Source organism: Podarcis pityusensis (assembly GCF_964106645.2).
Source record: "Podarcis pityusensis genome assembly, chromosome: 18".
Classification (NCBI taxonomy): domain Eukaryota; kingdom Metazoa; phylum Chordata; class Lepidosauria; order Squamata; family Lacertidae; genus Podarcis; species Podarcis pityusensis.
This window is the reverse complement of record NC_138043.1, coordinates 4,463,508-4,475,966: the sequence shown is the minus strand read 5'-3', so window position 1 is coordinate 4,475,966 and position 12,459 is coordinate 4,463,508. Positions and strand designations below refer to the sequence as shown.

Sequence of the window (12,459 nt, the reverse complement as noted above, 5' to 3'; positions counted from 1 at the left end):
CCTCGGAAGTCGAATGGAATCCATTCCGGAAATCCGTTTGACTTCCAAAACTTTCGGGAACCAAAGCCCGGCTTCTGATTGGCTGCAATAAGCTCCTGCACCCAATAGGAAGCTGCATCGGACATTCGGGTTGCAAAGAACATTCACAAACCAGAACACTCACTTCTGGGTTTGCGGTGTTCAGGAGCCAAAACGTTTGACTCGCAAGGCGTCCGGGATTCAAGGTACGACTGTACAGTGGTACCTTGGTTTACAACCATAATCCATTCCGGAGGTCCGTTTGTAAACCAAAACAGGTTTGCAAAAAAGCTGCCCAGAATTCAATGTGGCCCCCGCCCTGGAAAAAAGAGCAGGGAAGCAATTTCAACTGCGACCTTCCTGCAATTTGGGTGTCGAAGGGAGTTCTCCGAGACCCCCGTAGCCAGCAGGTCGCTGTGAAGAGGAGCTACTTCCTTACGTCTCGATGGCATGGCAAGGACTTGCAGGGGGCGGCGGCGCCGATTCAATTAACTTCTGTTTTCCTCGCCAGAGCACAGCGGGAGCCTCAAATCGGTTCTCTAAAAACAGGCAGAAGACGGACGGCAGCGACGGGGGGAGGCGTGTGTTTCAAAAGGCAGGAGGCGGATAGGGGGAGAAGTTTGCCAGCAGGGGTCTACGAGTGGCCCAGTTTGCAGATGCGCGTGTGAACATGGCTTGGGGCACTGGGGAGATGAAATCAGAAACCGGGACGGCTCCTGTGATTCCGGGACTGTCCCTGGAAAACGGGGCCACTTAGAAGGTATAGAGTCAGACCTGGCTGTGTGTCAGAGTTGGAGGGGGGTTTCAGGTCTGGGGGCCAAATGCAGCCCTCTCTCTGCTCCTCGAGACTCTCCTTAGTGCTGAGGGCCTTCTGGTAGTTCCCTCACTGTGAGAAGCCAAGTTACAGGGAACCAAGCGGAGGGCCTTCTCGGTGGTGGCGCCTGCCCTGTGGAACGCCCTCCCGCCAGATGTCAAAGAGAAAAACAACTAGCAGACTTTTAGAAGACATCTGAAGGCAGCCCTGTTTAGGGAAGCTTTTAATGTTTGATGGATTACTGTATTTTAATATTTTGTTGTTTATTATTTATACCCCGCCCATCTGGCTGGGCTTCCCCAGCCACTCTGGGCAGCTTCCAACAAAATATTAAAATACAGTAATCCATCAAACATTAAAAGCTTCCCTAAACAGGGCTGCCTTCAGATGTCTTCTCAAAGTCAGATAGCTGTTTATTTCCTTGACATCTGATGGGAGGGCGTTCCTCAGGGAGGGTGCCACCACAGAGAAGGCCCTCTGCATGGTTCCCTGCAACCTCACTTCTCGCAGGGAGGGAACCGCCAGAAGGCCCTCGGAGCTGGACCTCCGTGTCTGGGCTGGACGATGGGGGTGGAGACGCTCCTTCAGGTTCACTGGGCTGAGGCCGTTTAGGGCTTTCAAGGTCAGCACCAACAGCGACGAGGCAAAGCCCAGCCATCAGCCAGCAGGATTTATAAGGCTGGATGTAGCCTTATTTCCTGTCAGCTGACTAAAAGTCAGATAGCTGTTTATTTCCTTGACATCTGATGGGAGGGCCTTCCACAGGGCAGGTGCCACCACAGAGAAGGCCCTCTGCCTGGTTCTCTGCAACCTCACTTCTCGCAGGGATGGAACTGCCAGAAGGCCCTCGGTGCTGGACCTCAGCATCCGGGCTGAACGATGGGGGTGGAGACGCTCCTTCAGTTATACTGGGCCCAGGCCATTTAGGGCTTTCAAGGTCAGCACCAACACTTTGAATTGTGCTCAGAAACATACTTCCAAGTCTTTCCTGCTCTCCCACTTCAGACGGCTTCAGTGACAGACACCTGCTGGGGGAAGAGGGCTAGGTTTTGCAGAGGAGATGAAATTCAGACTGCTGTGGCCTTGTCTAGACCCGGCGAAATAAGAAAACACACACACCAGCCTGTCTGAGTTGACGGGGTGAGCTCAGTGCATGTGCAGCCAGTGTGATACAACAGACCGCAGGCCTTTTTGATTCCCCACAGGGAATTTTAAGCCACTGGAAGAAAATCCTTGCGGCTCAGCTGCAAATCCCCCTTGTCGTGTTATTGAAATCCCCGAACCTGAAGCACCAGCGTAGCTGGGAGCTGATGTTGCCGTGCTTTTGCCCACGGAACAAAGAGAGCCGTTGTTGAGCGCCTGGAGGTGGTTGGAGGATGGATGGCGGCTAACAGATTGAGGTTGAATCCTGACAAGACAGAAGTACTGTTTTTGGGGGACGGGGGCGGGCGGGTGTGGGGGACTCCCTGGTCCTGAATGGGGTCACTGTGCCCCTGAAGGACCAGGTGCGCAGCCTGGGAGTCATTTTGGACTCACAGCTGTCCATGGAGGCGCAGGTTAATTCTGTGTCCAGGGCAGCTGTCTACCAGCTCCATCTGGTACGCAGGATGAGACCCTCCCTGCCCGAGGACTGTCTCACCAGAGTGGTGCATGCTCTAGTTATCTCCCGCTTGGACTACTGCCATGTGCTCTATGTGGGGCTACCTTTGAAGGTGACCCGGAAACTGCAACTAATCCAGAATGCGGCAGCTAGACTGGTGACTGGGAGCGGCCACTGAGACCACATAACACCAGTCCTGAGAGATCTGCATTGGCTCCCAGTCCGTTTCTGAGCACAATTCAAAGTGTTGGTGCTGACCTTGAAAGCCCTAAATGGTCTCAGCCCAGTATCCCCAAAGGAGCGTCTCCACCCCCATCGTTCTGCCCGGACACTGAGGTCCAGTGCCGAGGGCCTTCTGGCGGTTCCCTTATTGAGAGAAGCGAGGTTGCAGGAAACCAGGCAGAGGGCCTTCTCGGTGGTGGCGCCCACCCTGTGGAACGCCCTCCCTTCAGATGTGAAGGAAATAAGCAGCTATCCTATCTTTAAAAGACATCTGAAGGCAGCCCTGTTCAGGGAAGTTTTTAATATTTAACACTGTATTGCTTTTAACACTTGATTGGGAGCCGCCCAGAGTGGCTGGGGAGACTCAGCCAGATGGGCGGGGTATAAATAATAAATTATTATTATTTGTTATTGCTCTGGCTACACTAGAAGATAAGAAGAGCGTGCTGGATGTGGCCACAGATGGGCCTGCATGCTCTCACGAGGGCCAACTAGATGGGAAATGTGGGAAATTGGGTGAGAACGGCTTGAGGGGTTTCCAGCAAGTCGTGACTGTGGGGGCAGAGTCTAGCCATCGTGGCTAGTAGACATCAAAAGCCCTCTCCTCTGTGATAAGGACGTGATTTAAGAAAGGAGCTGATGGGGAGAGGAAGAGGACATGGGAAACCTTCGCTTAGGACATGAGTAGGCAAACTAAGGCCCGGGGGCCGGATCTGACCCAATCGCCTTCTAAATCTGGGCTGCAGACGGTCCGCGAATCAGCATGCTTTGACATGAGTAGAATGTGTGCTTTTATTTAAAATGCATCTCTGGGTTATTTGTGGGGCATAGGAATTTGTTCATTTAATTTTTTTCCAAAATATAGTCCGGCCCCCCACAAGGTCTGAAGGACAGCGGACCGGCCCCCTGCTGAAAAAGTTTGCTGACCCCTGGCTTAGAAGATGGGTATGCAAACTAAGGCCCGGGGGCCAGATCCGGCCAATCACCTTCTCAATCTGGACCACGGACGGTCCGGGAATCAGCGTGTTTTTACATGAGTAGAATGTGTCCTTTCTCTGGGTTATTTGCTGTGGCTGTAGAGACCGATGCGGGAGAGACATGTTTTTTTGCAGCAGGGGCAGAGGAAGGCGTCCGGTTGTGCTGTTTGTGTGTTTCTTGTCTCTGTGGTCATTCCTCTCGTGATCCTTTCTAACTGGCTTAACCTTTTCTGCGGCTGCCCAGGGGGAAGCCATGATGAAGCGACCAGTGTCAACTCCAGTTTACGCTCAGTCCTCCTGATTCACAGCAGGGGTCAACAATGATGTTCAGCCTCTTTGCAACGTCTTTTACAAACACATGGGCTGCCACGATTTCTCTCTCTGGCGCTCTTTGAGCCAGGGGTCAGCAAACTTGTTTAGCAGGGGGCCAGTCCACTGTCCCTCAGACCGTGTGGGGGGCCGGACTATACTTTGAAAAGAAAATGAACGAATTCCTATGCCCCACAAATAACCCAGAGATGCGTTTTAAATCAAAGCACACATTCTACTCATGTAAAAACACGCTGATTCCCGGACCGTCCGCAGACCGGATTTTTTTTTTAAAAAAAATATTTTTTATTACATTTTTTCCAGATAGAGATACAAAGTCAGATATACAAAGAAAAAACAAAAGAGAAAAAAGAAAGAAAAAGAAAGTCATCCTTTCAAAACATTTTTCCATAACCAACCGGACTTCCCCATGTCTCCCTCACCGTGCGTTCTTTACAATAAAATTTTTCAGCAAATTATAACCTTATTTCGTGCATTCTTTTGTTCTTTCAAATAATTATAATTTAGGTTTAAAATACTTATTGTCAATTTACACTAAAAACATATGTAATATTATTTTAAACATTAGTCCTTTCATTAATATAACTTAATTTACCATACCTTAATCTTATTGCTGGAGCTAAATTTCCCTAATCATGCGAATTCTTAACATTCATATAACTTATAATATTTTTGTAAATAATCCTTGAACTTTTTCCAATCCTCCCCCATTATTTCTTCTCCCAAATCTCGGATTCTACCGGTCATTTCAGCCAATTCCATATAATCCATCAATTGCGTCTGCCACTCTTCCAGTGTGGGTAAATCTTGTGTCTTCCAGTGTTTTGCAATAAGTATTCTTGCTGCTGTCGTTGCATACATAAAATGGGCTCAGGACATTGGGTACAACATTATGTTTGAAGACTGGGAAAGGTTATGGACCACTGGCATGAAATTCACGGCATGTAATGCCTTGAAAGAGAATATTATGAAAATGATATACAGATGGTACATGACCCCAGTCAAGCTGGCTAAGATATATCATTTGTCTGATAATAAATGTTGGAAATGTAAGGAGGCTGAAGGGACATTCTTTCACCTCTGGTGGACTTGCCCAAAAGTGAAGGTCTTCTGGGAAATGATCTATAATGAGTTAAAAAAGGTGTTTAAGTACACCTTTCCCAAGAAACCAGAGGCCTTCCTCCTGGGCATTGTCGGCCAGAAGGTGTTAAAGAAAGATGAAACTTTTTTTATGTCCGCAGACCGGATTTAGAAGGCGATTGGGCCGGATCCGGCCCCCAGGCCTTAGTTTGCCTACTCATGCTTTGAGCGATTATTTTTTGAACGCGGAGGAAAGCTGGCAACTTTATCCCCACCCCGCCTGGGTCATTGTATCTCCGCGCAGAGATAAATTACTAGGTTGGTGAAAATTCAGAAAATACGTTTTAATGAAAGGCAAAGTGGGCAGGGGAAACCGTTGCTAACAAAAAGGGAAGGCGGCGATATCAAACACGAAGCCTGATTCAGGAACAGAACAACGTCACTGGTCGATGATCTGATTACCCAAAACAAAAACTGAAGGGGCAGAGGTCCCTTAGGGACGGGAATGGATCAGTCTCTAGCGATGAAAGCCTGTCGCTCTCGGCTGCCGCACAGCACTGTTCCCCAAATCCTCTGAGGCCCTTCTTCGTGTACCTCCTCCGTGACAGGTCTGGAGGATGGCGACACGAGTACAGGGCCTTTTCTGGGGTGGCTCCTCACTTGTGACTACGTGACTCCGTGCTTCTTGACCCTCGGACCCTTGACTTCGTGACTTCCTGCTCCTCGACCCTCGGACCCTTGACTTCGTGACTTCCTTGCTCCTCGACCCTCGGACCCTTGACTTCGTGGCTCCTTGCTCCTCAACCCTCGGACCCTTGACTTCATGACTCCTTGCTCCTCGACCCTCGGACCCTTGACTTCGTGACTCCTTGCTCCTCGACCCTCGGACCCTTGACTTCGTGATTCCTTGCTCCTCGACCCTCGGACCCTTGACTTCGTGACTCCTTGCTCCTTCGATCCTCGGACCCTCGACTTCGTGACTCCCTTCTTCCTGACCCTCGGACCCCTGGCTTCTGGACTCTCATTCCTGTTCCCACCCCGCCATCTTGCCCCCGGTCCCGCCGTCCTCAGCCGGGACTTCGATCGCCCATAGACCAGACCGTGACAACAGGCCTTCAAAGTAGGCCTCTTCTGATACAACGCACCGTTGTCAACATTCGTAGAACTGTTGGAAACTTCTGTAGAAGTCCTCTTTCCGTGCTGCTTCCAGTTCCCTCGTCGCAGCGGCTTGGACGTGTGAAATGTTGGGGAAATCTGTGCTCTTTCAGTCCGGATACAGAAAGAAATCCGGTGACGTCAGATCAGAATATGGAGGGTGGGACAACTCAGGAACCTCAGGAACGGTTTCGCACAGAATATGCAATTCTTCCGCCATCATTTGGATGGACAAACGCCGATCCCACATCAATAACAAGCGGACTCCGTCGACATTTGCCGACGGTCTGCTTGCCGACGGTCTGCCAGACTGAGGGTCGTCTTTGATGGTTTGCCGCCCTCCACATAAATGCTTAAATCAGTCGTATGCTGTCTTTTGAGTTACGGCTTCACCTCTGTACACAATTGTGAGCATTTTGTGGGTTTCCGATGCCAATTGTATGTTCGGATATTTCTCGCTGTCCGGTTTCACCGAACTTCCCGGTCACGCCTTGTATGATCCTACGAAAAGAAAAAAATGAAGGTGAGTTGTCAGGAAGTTTGAGCATATCCCAAAAGCTCCCCCCCCTCCTGTTATTGGAGGGTCCTATTAACACCTCATTGGGAATGGGGACAGAATTGAACCCAATAAAAGTTTGAGAGGAGTGCGGTGGGAATGATGAAGACAGGGGTTCAGGAAAGCTGTTCAGCAAGGACAGGAATCTCTCTCCAAGTCTCAAGACATGCTTACCTCCTGATGGACCTTTCTGCCTCCCCTCACGTACGCGACCTCCTCCTCTCCCCCCCCTCCAATATTTCCCACCAACTAAACATCAAAAGCAACGAATGGGAGGTCTGAAAAGCCTCTAGGCCCTGGGATGTGTTGCTAAGCAACGGGATGCAACTTTGCCTTCTCCTCTTTTTGGGCCTGACCGAAATAATAATCAAAATATCATTTGATCTGATTCCACCACCACCACCCCCCCAGTGTTGAAGGTGAGGAGTTGTACAATGTGCTGCCACAAAGGAGAGTGAAGGACGCAGGCAAAGTCGGAGAAGCTTTGCGGGATCAAGCCAGAAGGGGGCCGGTCCAGCCCAAAACCCTGTTCTCACAGTGGCCAACGAGATGATTAAAGGTAAGGGACCCCTGACCGTTAGGTCCAGTTGCGGACGACTCTGGGGTTCTGCGCTCATCTCGCTCTATAGGCCGAGGGAGCCAGCGTTTGTCCGCAGACAGCTTCCGGGTCATGCGGCCAGCAGGACTAAGCCACTTCTGGCGAAACCAGAGCAGCGCACGGAAACGCCATTTACCTTCCCACCTATTTATCTACTTGCACTGGTGTGCTTTCGAACTGCTAGGTGGGCAGGAGCAGGGACCAAGCAACGGGAACTCACCCTGTTGCGGATATTTGAACCGCCGGCCTTCTGATCGGCAAGTCCTAGGCTCTGTGGTTTAGACCACAGCGCCACCCGCGTCCCTAACCAGATGATTACTTACAGTAATACGAACCGTCCTCCTTGCAAACGCTTCGGGTTACGAGCTCCGCTAACCCAGAAGTCAGTGCACCTGGTTGCGAACTTTGCCCCGGGATGTGGGTGGAAATCGCGCGCCAGAGGTGGACCCATTGGCGAATGCGAGCCTCGGGTTAAGAACGGTTTCGAGTTGAGAACGGAGCTCCGGAAGAAATTAAGTTTGTAACCAGAGGTACCACTGTATTAGATTTGCACACCTGCCGAAGGTGGCAGGGTGGGTCGCGGCATGGAAAAAACAAAATGGCAACACAAAACACGCAATCAAATGAAAGAAACCAGCATCGCGCCCCCCCTTCCCACAAAACACATTTAAAATGCCGTAGAATGCTAAGCAGCCCAAGGCTATAGCGAAAGGTTTTTTCCTGGTGCCTGAAGATATGTAAGAAGAAGAGTTTGGATTTGATATCCCGCTTTATCACTACCCTAAGGAGTCTCAAATGGGACGCGGGTGGCGCTGTGGGTTAAACCACAGAGCCTAGGACTTGCTGATCAGAAGGTTGCGGTTCGAATCCCCGCGATGACGGGGTGAGCTCCCGTTGCTTGGTCCCTGCCCCTGCCAACCTAGCAGTTTGAAAGCACGTCAAAGTGCAAGTAGATAAATAGGTACCACTCCGGCAGGAAGGTAAACGGCGTTTCCGTGCGCTGCTCTGGTTCGCCAGAAGTGGCTTAGTCCTGCTGGCCACATGACCCAGAAGCTGTACGCCGGCTCCCTCGGCCAATAAAGCAAGATGAGCGCCGCAACCCCAGAGTCGGCCATGACTGGACCTAATAGTCAGGGGTCCCTTTACCTTTACCTATGACCATACTGCTGGAGAGAGGTCTTCCTTCTCTTCCCCAAACCAAGAACGGCCACATTTATTTCTTTCCGTTGCCGAATTCAGAGTCTGGGCAAGCGACGCTCCTTCTCTCCCACCCTCCCTGGGGAAGCCCAGCCAAGGCCGGCTGGGAGGAGAGCGAACGAGGGAACATGTTGCCAGGCAGATGGGCATGGTGCTAGTCCATATGGAGAATCGCAGATGTACAGCCATGCGTGGAGCTATTCTGGGTTTCGAAGCTGGAAGGGATGGCTGTTCGCCTTCGCCGCAGAGCGAGGCGGCGCCCCGAGCCAGGAATTAGGTGTTGATTTCGTGAGGAGAGGAGCAGCCTCAGAGGCGCCTCCGAAGTCAACGCGAGCCTTTAAATATAAGCCTCTCGATCGCCGCCGGCGTTATTTAAAGCACACGGTAATTGAAAAACGGGATGATTAATTGCTCCCACACTGCCGACATCCACTGGGGGTTGTGTTTTTAATTTATTTATTTATGACAAAACATCTCCACTCTTTGAGAATAGAAACTCGCAAATGAAAATCTGGGGAAGGTGGACAGAGAGGAACCTACAGAGTTCTGGTGACCATCCGAGAAGGCGAAGGAAGACTTGAAGTTGGCATAGGCCCTCCAGATGCTTTTTTGGCCTACAACTCCCATGATCCCTAGCTAACAGGACCAGTGGTCAGGGATGATGGGAATTGCAGTCCCAAAACATCTGGAGGGCCGAGTTTGCCTATGCCTGACCTAAAGGGAGAGAAGAAACTTTGGAATTTGTGAGGATTTGCTCTTATAGAGCACTTGGTATTCTTTCTTTCATCCTGTAACACTCAAGATGGAACTGTGGAACAACGGTCACCGTCCTAGATGGCTTTAAAAGACAAATTCATGGAGGCAGGGCTGGATTAAGACCTTTAGAGGCCCTGAGATGTATTGTATGTTAGTGCCCCCATATGCCTCCAGTTCAAAATGTAAACAGCAATAACCCGTGAAACAAAATTTTGTTTTTTCGAAAACGAAACAAAACCTGCATTTGGGGCGAGATGAGCACCGCAACCCCACAGTCGCCTTTGACTGGACTTAACCGTCCAGGGGTCCTTTACATTTTTTACCTACCTATTTCGCTGAATAGTTCTTCGAGCCCTGCATGTAGGGAGAGGAGAAGGAGGAATAAGATTTCGGCTACACTTCCCCACAAACGTGAAGTTGGGTACCACAGATCAGAGTGCGGTAAGGAATCACCGGATCGAAAAGTTCAAAAAATGAAAGCAAGAAGCCAGCCTGTACAACAATAGGTGAAGCAATGTGAATAAGCTAGCCTAATAGGTAAAGGTAAAGGGACCCCTGACCGTTAGGTCCAGTCGTGGCCGACTCTGGGGTTGCGGCGCTCATCTCGCTTTACTGGCCGAGGGAACCGGCGTACAGCTTCCGGGTCATGTGGCCAGCAGGACTAAGCCGCTTCTGGCGAACCAGAGCAGCGCACGGAAACACCGCTTACCTTCCCGCCAGAGCGGTACCTATTTATCTACTTGCACTTTGACGTGCTTTCGAACTGCTAGGTTGGCAGGAGCAGGGACCGAGCAACTGGAGCTCACCCCATCATTGCGGGGATTCGAACCGCAACCTTCTGATCAGCAAGTCCTAGGCTCTGTGGTTTAACCCACAGCGCCACTCGCGTCCCTAAGCTAGCCTAATGGAATGGCTTAAATAAAGCCGGGAGACCAGAGAAAGCAGCCAACACGATTATAATAACTGGAAGAAAACAGGAAGGGAAATGAACGCAGATCAGGAACATCCAAACCGTCACCCTTTTCTAAGCGCTGCACCTGTGTCCAGAGTTAATGAACTTTCAGAGGCTGGTAGCCCTTAAGTGCTTGTGTGCTTGTGTGAACGCTGCGTGAGTCACCGAGGGCTGCTCCCTGTGAGCGCTCCTCTGGCTGGCTTGAAAAGAGGAGCACGACCCCCTCTGCTTTGTCTCTGGGGGAGTCTTCTTAACACCCCCACCCACTCCGGAGAGTTGGCTGGCAAGCCATCATGGGCTCCAAAGGGATGGATGGGCGAATGACGTCACTTGCGACAAGGTGGCGGGATGAGATGTCAGGATGAGAGGAACTGGCAGCTGCCCATTTTCTAATTAGCAGTGATCATCATCTCAGGTTTGCTCCCTGGGAGGGGGAGGAAAAACAAAAAAAACAGATGAGCCTCCTCAGTGCTAATTTTGTTTTCACCTTCATTTCCTCTCTACACAAACTTAGTGAGTTTTGTATTTAGGAGAACAAGCCCTTGATTGTCAGGAATGGTTGATTCATCCCATTATTATTTAATTTGATTTATTTCCCCAAGACAGCTTACACAAAGGGGGCAGGAGAAAGGAACGAGCATGTGGTTGGCCGGGAAAAAATGTGGGCACCTTTTGTCATATGAGGTGGGCCTGTAAGGCAAGAAAGATGATATATAATGAGCTTTAAAAAATGTTCAAAACAACTTTTGTAAAGAAACCAGAAGCCTTTTTATTAGGAATTACAGGTGCTAAGATGCTCTTAGCCAAAAGATGGAAGGACGACACAATACCTACAAGAGAAGATTGGACAGTAAAACGATATACAATATCTTTATTGTCATTGTCCCATGCAGAACAAAGAAATTGAAAAACTACATAAAACATTCAAAAACCCCTAAAAACTCTGAAACCCCATTTTAAAATACACTATACAGTGGTGCCTCGCAAGACGAAATTAATCCGTTCCGCAAGAGTCTTCGTCTAGCGGTTTTTTCGTCTTGCGAAGCAACCCTATTAGCGGCTTAACGGATTAGCGCTATTAGCGGTTTAGCGGCTATTAAAGGCTTAAAGGCTTAGCAGATTAGCTGCTAAAAGGCTATTAAAGGCTTAGCAGATTAGATAAAGGGGGGGGGAAGCGAAAAAAAAAACCTCAAGACTCGCAAGACATTTTCGTCTTGCGAAGCAAGCCCATAGGGAAATTCGTCCTGCGAAGCAACTCAAAAACGGAAAACCCTTTCATCTAGCGGGTTTTCCGTCTTGCGAGGCATTCGTCTTGCGGGGCACCACTGTACTATAGAGACCCCTTATGCTGTGTTTAGAACCAGAATTGCATTTGTGTAGAAACTGTTTCTCAGGCGGCTAGTCCTGGCCTTTATAACCCTATACCTTCTTCCAGAAGGCAGAAGCTGAAAGAGATCATTTCCGGGGTGCGCACTATCCTGCGCTATCTCTGCAGCTTTCTTGTGGCACCTGGAAGCATAGATTTGATCCAAGGTGGGAAGAGTGCACCCAGTTATTCTCTCTGCAGTCTTTACAACCCTGGACAGCATTGTCTTTTCCCTGGCCGTGCAGCTCCCAAACCACACACAGAGACCATAAGTTAGTACGCTCTCCACAGTGCAATGGTAAAATGCCATCAACATGTCCACTGAGAGATTGTTTTTCTGGAGGATTCTCAGAAAATATAACCTCTTCTGTGCTCTCTTCATCAGGTCTTTGCTGTTTTCTCCCCAGGTTAGGTCATCTCTCAACTCCATTCCCAGAAATCGAGGAATTTGGAATGATGGACTATGCTGAGATGGTCAAAATGACTGGGGAAAATCAGGAATCAGGACAATAAAAAATTCAATAAAGACTGGGGGAAAATTGTAATATATTTGACAGAACACTGCAAACAGTTAAAAACGTTAGCAGGATTGAAATAATGCTTGCAATGTGAAAAGAACTATAGGAGAAAACAGAGATTTGTGGCTAAATGGAGGATAATTTGATATGCAGTGAACATGGTTACTAGAGGACCCTCAGAGAAGGGAGGATGGAAGTCTGAGAATTCGGAGAATTCTATAAATTCTTATTTTCTTTTTTTCTTTTTGTGAATGTAAAACTAAATTGCAAAACCCATAAAAATTATTTTATATACAGTCACACCTCGGGTTACAGACACT

General features: G+C 49.4%; 2 long non-coding RNA genes across 2 annotated transcripts in view; one reads left to right on the top strand and one right to left on the bottom strand.

Moving 5' to 3' along the window:
* Nucleotides 1-12,459, bottom strand: part of LOC308467554 — a 302,202-nt gene that overhangs the window by 49,584 nt on the left and 240,159 nt on the right. The gene's annotated exons all lie outside the window — the stretch shown is intronic.
* On the top strand, nt 6,597-12,439 carry LOC308467578. Its single transcript, XR_013981234.1, has 2 exons — nt 6,597-6,719; nt 12,029-12,439. It is a non-coding gene; the product is annotated as an uncharacterized lncRNA (long non-coding RNA).